The following is a 16,097-nucleotide window of genomic DNA, read 5'->3' on the forward strand; positions in this document are numbered from 1 at the left end:
TCTCAGGTGTTTTCTTGGAAAAATGATCACCCCAGGAATTCTGTGTCTCCTTCCACCACCCTGCATAGGGCTAAAATGAATGGATCAAAACTAATAAGGATGGTCAAAACAAGTGTTTAACACCATTTTCTGAGGTCCAATCTCCTTGCAGGAGTTGTTTGCGGAGAGGTTCCTCACTCAGAACACATCTGAGGTGAAGCAATAATTCAAAGGTGTAAAAAAAAGCCCCATTCCAAATGAAAAAGTGGTTCTATTTTTGGTCTAAAACAGCATTCTGAGTTGAATTTCAACACCATCATTGACTGAAGGGCCTCCAAAGACCATGACAAGCACAGACACAGTGCTGCACAGAGAAAGGAGTTTGCAGGCCAAGTTTAGCAACCTCCAAGCCTACTAATGGGTGTATTTTACATTCTGGCTACAATCACATGGGCCCAGTAGTGATTTATTATTGATACCAAATAAAAACCCACTTGATAATCTCAAAGCATTACCTCCAGGAGAATATTTCCTTTCCTTTCTGGAGATGTCAGCCAACATTTTCTTATCCCAGCCTGGGAGAAGCCTGAAACTATAAATGGAATATTACAGGAATCCAGTGGAGGACTCTCCTCCACTCCATTTCATGGTTATTTGTTTGGAGTAACTCAGAAATTGTCATGTGAGCCCCTTTTCCTCTTGGAAGGGGCAGTGTCTCCCTGTGGCTGTGCCAGCTGCTGTCTCCAGCCCAGTCTGGATTGGCTTTCAAGCTAAACAAATAATTTTATTTAAAGAAGAAAGAGAAGTAGAAATTGTTCACCAATCCCCCCAAGTCCCCCCAGCTCTGTTTGCTCTGGTGTTGTGACAGAAGCTGTGGTCATGTGCTCTGTACCATCTCTGGCAAAAGCCATGGATGATGTCTCACTAAAAAGCTCCACTTTTAAAAAGTAAAGTGATCTTTTTCCTTTTAAAGCCGGCTCATGAATATTAATTTCAATCTGCCACGATTTCAGTCAGGATTTCCTGGTTGAATTGGATGATTTCCTGATTGAATTGGATGCTCTCCTGATTGAATTTCATCGATTTCAATCGTGCTTCAATGTCTCTGGGGAACTGCTGTGAACAGTGTTCTACTGATAGGGCAAAGATGGCTTAATTGGAACTAATCCTGATGAAGATGAAGATGAGGATGAAGATGAAGATGAAGATGAGAGAGATTCCCAGGCTGGATCAGGACAACATCCACCTTCCCGGTGCCTTGTCCTGGCAGAGCCCAGCTGTCCATGAGGAAGCACAGGGTGCAGGGGGAGAGCAAAGACAGAAAGACAGGGCAGCAAAATCCTCCAGATCCATCCAGATCCACCCTTTCCATGAAGAAATTCCTCCTGCTGTCCAACCTGAACCTCCCTTCTGCCCCTTTCTTCCAGTGAAACCCTCCAGATAATCCTTACCCAAGCCATTATCCCAGCCCCAAGGAGCTCCCTGTTGCACTTTTCCATCTGCTCCCCCTAAATCCCATTTTCCATTACCATGGCAGGGAATTCCAAGAAGAAATTCCTCCTGCTGTCCAACCTGAACCTCCCTTCTGCCCCTTTCTTCCAGTGAAACCCTCCAGATAATCCTTACCCAAGCCATTATCCCAGCCCCAAGGAGCTCCCTGTTGCACTTTTCCATCTGCTCCCCCTAAATCCCATTTTCCATTACCATGGCAGGGAATTCCAAGAAGAAATTCCTCCTGATGACCAACCTGAACCTCCCTTCTGCCCCTTTCTTCCAGTGAAACCCTCCAGGTAATCCTTACCCAAGCCATTACCCCAGCCCTGAAGAGTTCCCTGTTGCACTTTTCCATCTGCTCCCCCTGAATCCCATTTCCAGCTGGGATGGGGTTGGATTCCCAGGCCACAGCTCAGCAACCACATTCATTTTCAGCAACTTGAACAGCCAGGAAAGACTCTTGACCAAACAAATGGCTCCCCATAAACATGTCCGAGGAAATTAAGATGCTACAACTGATCTGCTTTAATAAAATTACGAGCTCGGCTCCGATTCCAGTGTTGCTCCCTGTATTTTCTGCATCGCGCCATGCAATTAATCCTTCCTAAAATAAACGGGCTGATTAAAATTCCATTATCCTGACAGTTCACAATAAACCAAGGGACCAATGATCCCCTCTCTTTTTAACCTTTTAAGCCATTATAATTAATTCTGGATTTATGTCATTTGCTGGCAAATGTTCCAATCACCTTCCTAACTACTTCAACAATTCCAAACAGTTGCAGTCCTCCAGCATGTAAACAATGGACAATAATTGAACTATTTTACCTGATTCCCATTTCATGGAGTTTCCTTTAGACACAAAGCTCAGTATTGAGTTGCTCAGGACTGAGTTGTTTGCCTTTTTTTTTTTTTTTTTTCAGTCTTTAATTAAGTGCTCATGAAAAATAAAATAATAACACTTTGGAAAAAGACAGAGAAGGGCCTGAAATAGATTATTTTGGTCCCATATTCAACTTGTGAGTGAAGAGAGACCTGCTGAAGAACTTTATTTTATGGTGTTATTTCAATCAAATTAAAAATCCCAATATTTTCCTTCCCAAATTTTCTGCAATTCCCTGTTGTCCCAAGCCAACCTTCCTTAGCACGCCCTGTGCATTAGGATGACAACCACCACACCCAGAAACACACCCAAAATAATCATAATTTTGCCCAGTGGAATCACATTTTGCCCAAATGCCTCTAGTTTTCACAACAAACACTTCATGGAAATGAAACTAATCCTCCAACCAAGCTTATTCTAGGTAAAGTATCAGGTTTGAGGGGCTGCAAGGCCATCCCTGCCCCAACCTGTGGCAAAAGTACCAAGAAATACAGTTTATATTCTTTAAAATCATATAAAGGCAGATCAGCCAGCTTGGGAGAGATGGATTTACTAAATCAACTGCTCCTTTGCCTGCATTTTGTGGGTATTTTTATTTCCCCGTCTTACAATTTCCCAAAAAGAAACCAAGTAACAAATGAGCCGATCCGGTGCTATTAAAATTGCCACTTAAATGAATTTGTCTTGGTTTGGGGAAAAGAGCATCAAAATGTCAGCTGCTCAAAAAACACAGATCCAATCTCCAAATTTTTCAGAAGGTGGAAAATCCATTTCCTAATCAGCTCTACTTACCACTGGGTACATGGGTTACTTATCCAAACTCACCCTGACCTTCAAAAATGTTTGGGTTGATGTCAGTGTTTGGGCTGAGGTTTGGTTTGGCCAGTTCTGCTTTTTCCATAGCAGTGCACCCATCCCTAGAAGAGATGGAATAAAAAGAGGAATTCTAAGCACACATAGACCCAACTATTTAATAGAAATTTAAAAAAAAAAAAAATCCCCTTTCCCTCATCTTTATCTGACCGATGCCCACGAGCAGCAGCCGATCACACCACGAAACCCATTGGCCCCAACAGCAACACCCGATGAAAAGGAGGAAAGAAAACAGATTTATGAAGCAGCTAAACTGTGTTTACATTGATAAATGAGCTTTCTAGAGATCCCCAAGTCCATTCCAAACCCCCTTTTTAGCAGCTGCAGCATCCCCCCGGGACCTCCCCAGTGGCACTGGCAGCAACCTCCCTTCTAAGTTTCTGCCGAGGTCTCCGGAGCAGCGCCCAGGTGTTGAGGTTTAAGGATGTGCTGCTGCTCCCATCAGCTGCACAGGATGGACTCTGGCCCATCCTGTCAGCACCCTGGGAACGAGCAAAGGCCGCCTTTGTGCGCGCCCCGGGCCCATCTCGTTCTGGTTCGAATTAAGAGCGGCGGCGATTTCCGCCGCCGGGGCTTTGGAGAAAGCTCCCTATGTTCTGTGGCCGTGCTCCGGTTGCAGCGCCATGGGAGGCTCCAGGCAGATGCCAGGAGCGTTGTCTCACTTTGCTCCTGTGGTTTTGCTTTCCGAGGAGGCTGGGAAGGGAAGAGGAGGTGGGGGTTTGGTCATAGCGGAGAGAGAGACCGGGAAAATGGGGCTGAGGATGAAGTGCAAGTTATGGATTGTTCCATGGGTTGCAAAATTCCTGCTTTCCTCCCCCTGGCCTCCAGTTTGTGATGGAATGGTGGAGGATATTCCTCAGCACAGCCACAGGATGCTTTGGGTTGGGAGGGACCCTCGAGGTCAGCCAGTTCCACCTGCACCTCCCACTGTCCCGGGATGCTCCAAGCTCCATCCAACCTGGCCTTGGACATTCCAGGATCCAGGGGCAGCCCCAGCTGCTCTGGGCACCCTGTGCCAGGGCCTTCCCACCATCACAGGGGAGAATTCCTTCCCAATATCCCATCTAACCCTGCCCTCTGAAATACCCCAGTTAGAGGCAGGAAATCTGCAGGCCAGGGCACAAAACCCCCTCAGCACCCAGAGTAGGAGCTGCAGCCAGTGTGAGATCACAACACAGATGTGATGTCAGCTTGAATCCAATAGAGACTGTTTAGAAGAACAGTTCCCTGCTCTGATCCTGGCATTCCCAAGTGCCCCCAGCTCCCAGGGAAGGCACAGATGGAGTGGCAGCAGCAACGAGTGGTGATTTCTTCAGCTGCCTTTCCCTGCACTCAGAACCTCACAGACAATGTCCATGGGACTGTGCAGATTCACAGGGATGATTAATACTCGTTGCTAATTAATGGCATGTTTACTCCAAGGCATGACTCAAGAATTACATAAAAGTTTTTCTGATCCTTTGCCAGATTTGATTCCTCACCAGCCCCCTGTGCCACAGATAGATCCTGAGATAGGGAGCAAAGAGAAGCTGGGGCTGCTCCATCCCTGGAAGTGTCCCAGGCCAGGTTGGGTGGGGCTTGGAGCCACCCGGGATAGAGGAAGGTGTCCTTGCCCATGGCAGGGAGTGAAATGAGATGAAATTTAAGGTCCCTCCCATCCCAAACCATTTCCTAATGCTGTGAAATCCACTCTCCTGAGGCCGTGCCGTGATCCTGGCCACAGAAATCCTCTCCTAAATTTGCCTCAGGCTCCTGAGCTGGAACAACCTCCCAGGGGCTGAGCTGACAGCACTGAAAGTACAAAAAGTCTTGTCCACACATAAATATATAAAGCTGGGAGGAAACCAGGTTCCTGAAGGGAAGTCTATTGTACCCAAATGGTGCCCACAGGCCCGGAATAGCTGGGTGGTTTTGCAGGAGCAGGGAGGACACTCGGCCCGTTGACGTCCTGCTTTAAACACCAGGGCTCAAAGTCAACAGCAGCGTGGTGAAAATATCTCTGCAGATTTATTTATTTATCTGCATTCAACCCTGCTTGCCCTTTCTTCCCAAGAACCCAACAAACAAACCCAAAAACAGGGGGAGGGGGAGTGGCCAAGACATCCTGGCTTGGCCTGGCAGGTTTAACCCTGTTCTCTCTCACTGGGAATCAATCCTGGAAGACAACCTTGCATGTCCCATGGTTTTCAGCCTTGGATGTGACGGCTCCGTGGAGCTGGGAGGGTTTATCCCCAGCAGGACTGCTCATGGATCATTGGGAAAAGTGGGAAAAACTGGGAAAGGAAACCATCCCAAACAGCCCTGCAGTGGCACCATCCTTGGATGGGCGTTCCCATCCACAGCCTTGCAGTTTTCCTCCATCCTTTTCCTTTTCCTCCTTCCTTTTCCTTTTTCCTCCTTCCTTTTCCTTTTTCCTCCTTTATTTTCCTTTTCCCTCCTTCCTTTTCCTTTTTCCCCCTTCCTTTTCCTTCTCCCCCCCTTTCCTTTTTCCTCTTCCTTTTCCCTCCATCCTCCATCCTTTTTCCTCTTTCCTTTTCCTCCTTCCTTTTACTTTTTCCTCCTTCCTTTTCCTTTTTCCTCCTTCCTTTTCCTTTTCCCCCTTTTCCCCCTTCCTTTTCCCTCCATCCTTTTCATTTTTCCTCTTTCCTTTTCCCCCTCTTCCTTTTCCTTTTCTCTCCTTCCTTTTCCTTTTCCCTCCATCCTTTTCCTCTTTCTTCTTTCCTTTTTCCTCCTTCCTTTTCCTTTTCTCTCCTTCCTTTTCCCTCTCCTTTTCAGCCCTGAATTCTAGCAGGGCAATGCCTTTTGGAAAATACCTTTTACAAGCAAAAAAATAATCACAAATACCATTATTATAGATAATAAAAATTTCCATCTGCTATTCAGAGAGCTTGCAAGATGTGGAATTTGGAGAATTATAGCAGAAACTATATTTTAATTTTTTGTTTTGTATGTACCCATTTATTGATGAAATATTTAAAAACAAAGAACATTCTGGATTTCTTTCACCATTGAAACCAGGTTTTTTTCAGTGTCACTTTGTTCCCTCAGACTGTTTATTAAAAAGTTTTTAAAGCTTTTTTTTCACAAAGCATCAGTTTTATGGGAAAAGCCATCCAAGACCTCAGAGCTGCCAGACCCTCAGACGAATAAATCTGACAGAGTTTTCTCCTGACTATTCTGGTGCTGGGCTTTGCATCAATTTATTCCACACAACTCAATCTGCACCAATATATCAGGGGGAAAAAAGTCCTGGGATGATTTTATTTCTTCTGCATGGGGACAATTTGCAGTGTGAAATTGCCAAATTTTCCTTTAAATTTGCCTTGCTGCATTCTTTCAAATATCACAAAGTATTACTTTAAATCATGAAGCTGCCACTGTTTTGTCTGTAATTATTATCATCCTCTTTTTGCTTTCCTTCTTCCTCATTTCCTTTCGGAGACATCCACATTTTGCTGGGTTTTTGGGTTTGATATTCCAAGATGTTGATGTCTCTGGATGGGTTTTCTCGTGCTGTATTTCTTTTTATGGGATATATAGAAACAAAACCAGGCTCAGACCCTGCTATTTCATAGTAAATTGGTGGAAACATCCAGGTCCAATCCATAAAGTTTAGCAGAAATCCAGAGCGAGGAGAGCATTTTTGGATGGACTGGTCCATGCTGCAGAGAATTCCCTCCATCCAGACCTGAAGGTGACACCACTCTAAAGAATCCCACAGGGATAAATCACCAGACAAACCCATAAATCATTTTATCACCCTCAGAACATCTTTCACTCTCCTCTAGGAACGATTTCAAGTTTCTGCCTGAGCAACCCTTGGGCACCTTAAAGAAGTATTGGGAATATTCTGAATATTCAGGCTTTTTTTTTTTAAATTTTTTAGCTGCTCTGGTACAAAGCCGATGGGATTTATATTTAGTCTGTGTTCCTGTCCCTATTTTATAAACACAGGAATTCTGAGACAAAATAATAATAGTGTGAAAATGGACCAACCGCAGTGACGGCAAAGGCAGGGATGGACTTTGGAGTTTATAGTTACCCAGCAAATGTTTGGCTCCAACAGTGGGCCCCTCATGTAAGATTCACTTTTAATTACCCACTACACTCATATCTGAGTCAAAAAAAAATAAACAGAGATAGGGAGAAGGATGCGAAAGGCAGTGGGCATGAAATCATGGAGTGGAAACCCGAAATGATGCATTTGCTTTATTTAACCCTGGCAGCTCAGCCATGGCTCTGCAGTGCCAGTGTGGGCAGCTGGGGATTTGTGCTTTTATCTGCCCAGGGACGATTTCATGCCCTTGGTTTATTTGTGTAACTCTGCTCCATTTCTAACTGCGGCAGCACATGCTATTTACCGTTTTGAAAAAGCTTGTCAAAATTTGTAGGTATCACATGAGTGCCTAGAACATAAGAAATAAAAAATATTTTCTTTTCCGTGTCCAGTAAATAATAAATATTTTAGATTTCATCCTTTAGCTGGTCATTTGACTTTTCCAGTTGGAAACACTGCTGCTGTACAAGTCAGGAGTCACTCTAGGAAAAGAGTAGATGTTAAATTACATTTTCAGCTATCTTGACAAGCCGTACTTGGCACAGTTTTCTCAGGGAACAAGCTGGTCTATAGATTTCTGAGAAATTAAAACCATATGGCAACACCTTGGAGAAAAAAAGCAGCCCTTCTCTGGAAGCATCCTTGGAGTTTTCAAAATGTATGCGAATTAAATATAGTCCTGTTTATTTAGAAAGAAGCTGCTCGGAATTAAACCTGGACCCCTCATTCCTGCTCCAAGAATTAAATTGCCAATAAAGCCACAATGGGAGAGAACCTCATGATTGCATTTCTGTTAATAAACTCAAGCTGAATTTTGGGTTCATTTTGGCTAAACTCGGCTTTTCTGCAGACATTTAAATTAGGGCATCAATCGCAGGATGAGGGGTTTCCTCTGATAATTGTGATAATATTGGCACTGGGAGGAGATTCCGCTCGTCACTGGCATTGCAAAGGCTGCAGAAGATGGCAGGTAAATTCCAAAACTCCTGTCAGAGATAAACCAGAGCTCTGCAGAGCAGCTCTGACCTGGCTCTGAGGACAGCTGGGGGCCAGGCGGGCTCACAGAGCTTCGGGGCACAAAGATCCTTCCAAAAATTCCCATCTGGGACACGGGGCCAGGGAGGTGGAGCCCAAGAACGCAGCTGGACACGACCATGTTCCTTAGCAAATTAATCTGAAAGGGTTTCTTATTAAAATGTAGAGTCCCATTCCTGCAGGGCAGCGAGGGGAAGCTGCCTCACGGCGCCTTCTCCTCCTCACGTGCCGCAGCTGGAAAAAGGTGCTGGAAAAAAAGTCCCTTTCCTGCTGAATTATCTGGTGACTTGACAAGCTTTGACAAGAAGAGAAATCTCCTCCAACTCCTCCCCGGCCCAATATGTGGTCAAATATATGACTTCAGCGGAAAGCATTTGATTAGATGGATGTAGGGGATATAAAACCCTTCAATTGGGGACAGATCTTTTCATATAGGAAACATATTTTCAATGTTGGATTTTATGGCGGCGAGGAAGTGCGTAAAAAACTTTTCAGCAACATAATACCCCCCAAAAAAAAAAAAAAAAAAAAAAGCTGAAAGCCCTCAATTTTCCCCTGCCTCTGCTGCTGTAGACTTCTTGTATATTTGCACATTTGGATATGATGACAATTAGTTCTGTGCTGCGGGACTGGATTGATTTCGCTGCCTGGGCCCCGTCCAGCTCAAACCTCGCAGGTTCAAATACAGAAGCTTTTGGTTAATGAACTCCAGAAAGTGTAAAATCCTGAGGCCCTGCAGTTACACGATCGCCCTTCCCAACAGCAGCACTAATATCTAACAAGGCCAGCTACTGTTCTACCCCTTTAGAAGAAGCTCATAAAAGGGAGGTTTAATTTGTCTGGGAAAAATAGACTTTAAAATAAAATTAAAAAAAAAAAAAAAAAAAAAAAAAAAACAAAACAAAAAAAAAAAAACCAAAAAGCACTGTGAGTTCCCTGGTGGAAAAACATGCCTTGTATTATGGAGCCTTCCCCATGAAATGTCTTGGAAATTAGGCAAAGTTAACATGTCCAGTTGGAGCCGAGCCAGGAAATGAACAGTGGATGTTCTCTTGTAAAAATCCTGAAAGCGGCGAGGAACCCATAAACAGTTTGCAGAGTGAGGCGAAATGGAGCACTTTATGTTCCCTAATGGAAATTCAGCTTATTTGTACATGGATTCAAAGGGACAACGTGATGTCATCAAATGACTGAGGGTCAGCAGCATTGCAAGAGTCAATATTCAGTGGTGGATGGAAACATCCCATTCTTCCTGAGGTATTTTGGAGGAGCCACCAACACTGGGGTTTGTCTTGGCCCTCTGGAGCTGGTACAGGAAAACCTCAGCAGCTCTATTCCTGGAATTGCAAGGTGGGAAGTTTACTGTTACCATCAGTCTAAGGAGGGCCTGCAGGAATATTGGGAAAAAATTGTGTTGGGTTCAGCAAACAGAGACATTTCCTAGAGAAAACCTCACCTTTGGTGATGCCTCAGGTTTCAGCTTTTCTATTTTTCACATCCTGTGCTGCTTCAGTGTGTGGGTCTGGGCTTCACATGAGGGGATGCTGAGCTCTGTGCACAGAGCAGGGAGACAAAACAATTCCTGCTCCAGCTGGGCACCAAGGACAAATGATCCAAAGCTCAGGCCCAGGAGCACAAACAGCGTGGGCTGGAGAGAGAAAAACAAGCAGGATGGGAGTGCATGGGCTGGAGCTGGAATGGGACAATGAACTGCAAGGTGCAAATGGAGCAGAGCTGATCCCAGTGAGAGCCCCCGGGAGCGCTCGTGCATTTTGGGACCATTTTGGTTCCTCTTGGGTGCAGCCCTGGCTGGGCTCTGGTGCTGCCCAAGGTGGATCCATGGAGGAGATCCTTTGAATAAATCCCTGCTTTATCCTTTAGCTCTGTCCAGCCTCTGCTCCAGCTCAGCCTTCCCAAGGTATCCTTGGCTGGTGGGGCTGAAGGACCCAGGTGTGGGCAGGGTTATCTCCAGGATTACCAGGGACATGTGCAGGTCAGGGGTTCCAGTGCAGATTTCCTACAGAATTTTCCAACAGATTTCCTACAGAAAAAGGGCACAGCTGAGGAAGTGTCCCTGGAGGGCCAAACTTCCTCCTGAGGAGATGGAGCTGGGATGTCCCTCAGCCTTGGACTTGCAGCCAGACACCCTTCCCTTGTGTTCTGAAAGGTGGGATTTGAGCCCTGCTTTCACAGCGTGACTTCAATGCCTGCAGTGGTGTCGAGCCTGTGGTAGAAAGGCTGAATTGTGGAGCATTGTCCAGCTCTGATAGAGTTTTCCCAAAACTTTAGGAGCAGCTGAGGCAGGAACAGCCCTTCCATGTTTTGCCCAAAGGCAGAGGAGAGCAGAGCAGTGGAAGCTCCAATGAGGGGCTTGCAAACAGGTAAAGAGGAATATTTTTGCCCAGGTAATTTTGCCCCTAAATCATTGAGACCTGCAATAGTTTGTTCCTCAGCAGTTACCTGAATATCCTCAAAGCACAAGTTTCACTAAATAACCCTTTTTCCCCCTTAAACTCTCTTAATGAAAGGCCACTGCCTCCTTAGCTTCTTGAGCTGAGTCTGAGAGTGACTTTTGAGTAATTTCTGTTCCTTATCTGAGTAGTTTTGTTCATCACTGTCAATTCTGTTGTGTGAAAACATCCACATCATTTTTTTAAGGGATGCCTTGCACTGCACTCAGTTCTAAGCGTTACCATCCATTTAGAAATTGAGTAAAACCTGGTCTAATTTAATTTTTAACAGGAAGAACCAATTCAGAATTAATCTCCAATCAAGGATGAGTTTGCAAATCTAAACTGGTAATAGAACTCCACATCGTGGACTCAGCAGGAATATTAAAAACCTCATCAGGAATGGTCAGGCTGGCAAGAAGGAATAAAGGAGTAAGAGAAATAATTAACATAAAAGACTCAAATAACAGAACTCAAGATGCACAGAAGGAGCACAGAGCTCACCCAGGAATCTCTCCAGGCCGTGTTGTTCTGGACAGACACAGCTGGATTTCCTTTACAGATGTTTTCCTGCAGGGTTTTTTTGGAAGGGATCAGGAGGATCCTGGTTTTTACAGAAATCCACAGGCACAGCAACATGACATGAGATTCCTAAGGTCAGCTGGAGGCAAACAGCAGAATACAGGAGATTTTTATTCCCTGACTTCTGTCTCCTAAGCATTTTTTAATTCAATCGATTATGATCCATTCACTCTAAGACAATTTCTGAAATAAGGTGAGAGCTTGTGCCCTGAAAAAGATGGGAAAAATGGGAAATCTTCAACCACTTACTAAGAAATCAATGCTAATTTCTTAAAAATTAAAGCTCTTCTTTTCAGTTTCTTCCTTTTGAAGGAAACTTCTCGATTTGATTTCTTCCAGCACTCATTTGTCTCCCACTTTGGCAGGAGGTGAGTGCAGATCCAGTGGAACAAATCCCCATTTATTTCACCCCCTTGCTGTATTTCATGGCAGCTGCCAATTTGGAGGTGGGAGAGATGGGCCAAAAACCAGGTGGTGGGCTCCAGGAGCAGGTAATTTAGGAGTGACATTTATTTGTATAAAAAATAGTGCCTTCCCTTCCCTACCTGTAAGGCAGGGCCCTTTTCACGACTCTTGCCCGCAGTTGTAAGAAAAGCAAATTGGAATCAAAGGAGATGCCAAGAACAGCACTTGCTGGTTGGGAACATTACTGGTTTATTATAGGAAAATACCTGTATCACACTCGTAAAGCAACTGTTAAAAATGTAGGTAGGCTCCCCTTTCTACCTCCTTCCACCTCCCCACACCTCCACACAAACCCTGCCTTTCTTCCCAGCCCCAGTTCCAGCCAATTTCTTTCCCTGAGCATCGAGGAAATCCCAGACAAGGCACTGCTGGAGCAGGAGGAATCTCTCTTTCCGCTCTGATTCCGGAAGATTTCAATCCCAAAGGTGCAGTTTGGGGTGCAGCAGGGATTTCACCCCCAAATTCTGCTTGGGGGTTGCAATCCCAGGTTTGTGTCCCTTTTACTCATCCTGCCACAAGCAGATGGGATTCTGGAAGGCTGAATTAGAGACACCCCCAGATGTTGCTGGGAAGAGGAATTGAGGAGGATAATGCACAAATCTTTCCTCCTCAGCCTTCCTGTGGAGCTCCTTGGGGCTGGAGCTGAGCAGAACCCGCTGAAAAAAAAGCAGAGAATTTAAACGTTGTTTCCTTGCAAGTCCACTGAAACCAAATCCTGATAACAGGGCCGAGTCCTTGCGGGAGCTGAGCCAAGTCTTCCACACATTCCCTCAGGTAGGAAACTGCTGAGCAGCATTTCAAAGCCCAGTCCCTCCCAGCTTTTCCTAAAAGAGCTCTTTGGTGGCTCCCTGGGCTGTGGTTTCTGAGGCTTCTGGGCTGGACATGCTGGTTCCCCACAGGACACGGGGATGGAGCCTCTAAGGGAGGGGCTTTCCCTGCTGGACAGATCCATACCCCCACCCTGTGGCATGACCTGGAGCCCACAGAGCTTCAGCATTCCTGCTGGGACACCCTCCTGCCTCCAAGCTTGGAAAGAAAAGGAGCAGGATGGATCGGAGGGATGACAAAGAGAACGTGACTCCAAACTGCTGGAGGACAGCAAAGCGCAGAGCTCGAGTCCTCTCCAGGCACAGCAAACAACTGAAACCAAATTCACTGTATCAAGAAAGACCCTCTGGCTTCTCCATCCGTAGGGACAGAGGAATTTAACACCTGGAATGCAGCCAAAGGCTGAAAGATCTCATAACTTTAATGCCTGCACCGGACTATTTCATTGCCCGACAATGTTTTCATTCCCAATCAGAACATCCACCCTCAAACCCTCGGTACAAAACTTTCCCCCAGCAGCCCCCACAGGGGGAACACAGCAGTTTTTTGGGAATTATTATGGCTTCAGACAGCCAGGGGTTCTCCACGCCCAGAGCCCCAGTTTCTGTTATGCCACTGTAAATCTAGAGAAACTCCAGTTATTCCACTGGGCTTGGGCTCGGGGGAAGCCAAAGTAAACACAAAGGGTTGTCAGAGGAGTTATATCACATTGGCAGCGGTGCAAGTGAAAGCATAATTTGCACTATTTTTTAATAATATGGTGTCTTAGATCATTAGGAATGAGGTCCTGCAAACCCAGCCATGAGGAACTTTCTTCATGGGAGCAGCTCCTGTGCTGGACATTCATGTGAGGAGTGGGAATGTGCCAGATGTTGGGATTTGAGCCCAATCCATCCTGACTGGCAGCAGCTGGAGCTCTGGTTTACTGTGCTCAGACAGAAAAAATATCTGCTGGATCAGGCCCTGCTGATAACAGCACCCTGGGAGGATAAAAATAATAGCTGGGAGACCTTGCAATAGGTTTTCTGGTGGATTCTGTTGAGAAAATTTTGAAACTTCGGGCTGGTAGGGCTTGTAAAAGATGTAAAAGATGTAAAAAATGTAAAAATCAGCCTGGCTTTGTGTGACACTCTCAGAGGCAAGTGAGGGATGGAACTTTTGGCTCCTCTGAATTATTTGGCTTTAAAATCACGTGGAAGATGGGAAGGAAGTGACAATTCAGAAAGAGATCCCTCGTGTTGGGATCTCACCCCTCACTGCTCCCTGTGAACCAGCAAATAAAGACAATTCCTGTCACAGGCATGGCTTGAGCAGAGCCCAAATCATCCCCAGCCCTGCTGCAGGACACACAGTCATCCCCACACTGATAGCCAGGACAATCAAGGCCAGCTCTTATCTCCAGACCCACTGGGAATGCAGGAGCAAAGGGAGGGAAATGAAAGGAGGCGTTGGAAGGGCAGATCCTGCTCCCACTGAACTCAGGACAACACTCTGGGTTGTTCTGGTTTTGCCCCCAGTGAGGTTCTGGAGATAATTTTCCACTCTGGGCAAGGTTTTGTTGGCTGCTGGGCACTGCCCAGGCTCTCCAGGGAATGGTGACATTCCCAAGGCTCCCAGAGCTCCAGGAGCATTTGGACACCACTCCCAGGGATGGCCTGGGTGGGATTTTGGGGTGTCTGTGCAGGGCCAGGGGTTGATCCTCTTGGATCCTGGATGATCCTTGTGGGTCCCTCCCAGCTCAGGACAATTCACAATTCTCTGACTCCATGAACAAAAGTAAAACATTGCATTCAACTCCTTGCAGCTAAAAGATTTCTGGGGGTCTAGGAGTGAGAAAGAGTTTGTTGGGAGGTTGTTTTCAAAGGAAACTTATTCCAATGTCCCTTTAAAAATATGTTCCAGGAGAACACAAGGAAATTAAGTTCCCCATTTCCCCCTCCCCCAGCCCAGATCCATTCCGAGACATAAACCAACACCTTGAGATTCCGTTTTGAAGGCTCCTTACTTCAGCTCTTTCGAGACAAATTTTACCTTGCTTAGAGTTTTAAATTAAAAGGAAAAAAAAAAAAAAAGTCCAAAAATCAATTGCCCACGGGTTTGTACGGAGTGGGGAGGAAGGTAACTCACCCCATTGGTCATAAATTGATTTCTGGAGGCACAAGGACCAGTAAAGGCCAGTCCTTTGCCACGGTGCCCTGGCGTGGAGCTTCCTGCAGGTCCCACGATGCGGGGCAGCCCCTGGGGTGCACAATTTGCAACAGAGGCTCCTCATTGCAGAGCTCCCCTGCCACAGGGAGCCGAGATGTTTTCCTTGGCCACAGGAACTGCAGGAAATAAATTATCCTGCAGCCAGAGCTGGGCATGGGGTACAGAGAACTGGACACCTTCCCAGTGGCCTCTTGCCTGGAATTGGCTCTGGATTCACGGGGCTGAGCGGGATTTGCAGGAGGCAGATGTGGATTAATTCCCAATTCTGTGGATTAATTCCCAATTCGGGTTTATCTCGGCACGTCACGAAAGGACAGAGTGGTGCCTCAGCAAATCTCCCTCAGCAGGGCCCAGTGTGTCTCCTACCAAAGCTGGGAAACTCAAATTCAGCCCCATCTTTGTGTGGCTGGTGCTCAAACCTTGTGTTTTATCACCTCTTTTGCAGCTGGACAGAAAGACTCTCAGGTCAACTCATTTCTGGTGTAACTCCATCAAAACCATCTGTGAAGATCTCCTAAAATTGTGTTCCTGTGAACCTCATGGCAATGGCAGTTATCTAAAAAAGGGGGGAAAACCCTCAATGTTCCTTTTGCCATCAAATCCGTTTCCATTCGGGGTAGAGAAGAAAAAAATCCTCTCCGCTTTTGCTTTTAGTCATGAAAGGTCAGATTAAAAGTAGCATTTGTGATAATCACCTACGGAAAAAGGTGATGAAAAAATGAAATGAAAAAAACCCAGCAAGATGAACTTAAATGAGTTTTTCTTTCAAAAATAAAGTTGTGCGTGATCAGGTAAATGAATATTGTGTTCTGTTGTGGCTTATCTGGCTCTAGTCTTACCTGTCCTCCTCTCCGTAGGATTTCACTCCCTGGTACCTGTGTGTCTCCAAAATACATATTTAATGTACATATTTAACTTGCATATTTAATGTTTGCAAGCAAGGAAGACAAGGCAGGACTTGAAAATCCTCTCTGTCCTCCAGAGGTGCTGGTGGGGTTTCATGGAAGCCGCAGCAGCAGCAGCAGCTTCTCGTGTTGAGGAGGCAGCCTGGGATCTCTCCTTCTCGGAGCTGCTCTGCACATTTACTGGAAAAGGAACGAGGAAAGTGCTCTCAGATGGGCAAAATCACTTCCAGAAGCCGTTTCTGCAGCAGGTCACACAGTAGCTGCTGGGAAGGACCAACCCAAATCAGGGCAATGCAGGGTGGCAGCTCCAGGCTGACATTTGGCTCCGTTGCCCGCTG

The 16,097-nt window shown here is 45.8% G+C and overlaps 1 long non-coding RNA gene across 2 annotated transcripts; it reads right to left on the reverse strand.

Annotated features, from left to right (window-relative positions):
- Window positions 1–1,974: 1,974 nt before the first annotated feature.
- LOC128797703 (uncharacterized) lies at window positions 1,975–4,384 on the reverse strand. 2 transcript variants are annotated; one of them, XR_008434213.1, is made up of 3 exons: window positions 4,316–4,384; window positions 3,149–3,273; window positions 1,975–2,077 (listed from the first exon to the last, which is right to left on the reverse strand). It is a non-coding gene; the product is annotated as an uncharacterized LOC128797703 (long non-coding RNA). The 2 variants fall into 2 exon arrangements; XR_008434214.1 differs by lacking the exon at window positions 4,316–4,384 and adding an exon at window positions 4,188–4,303.
- Between the last annotated feature and the right edge of the window lie 11,713 nt (window positions 4,385–16,097).

This window comes from Vidua chalybeata, chromosome 19 (assembly GCF_026979565.1).
Source record: "Vidua chalybeata isolate OUT-0048 chromosome 19, bVidCha1 merged haplotype, whole genome shotgun sequence".
NCBI classification, from domain to species: domain Eukaryota; kingdom Metazoa; phylum Chordata; class Aves; order Passeriformes; family Viduidae; genus Vidua; species Vidua chalybeata.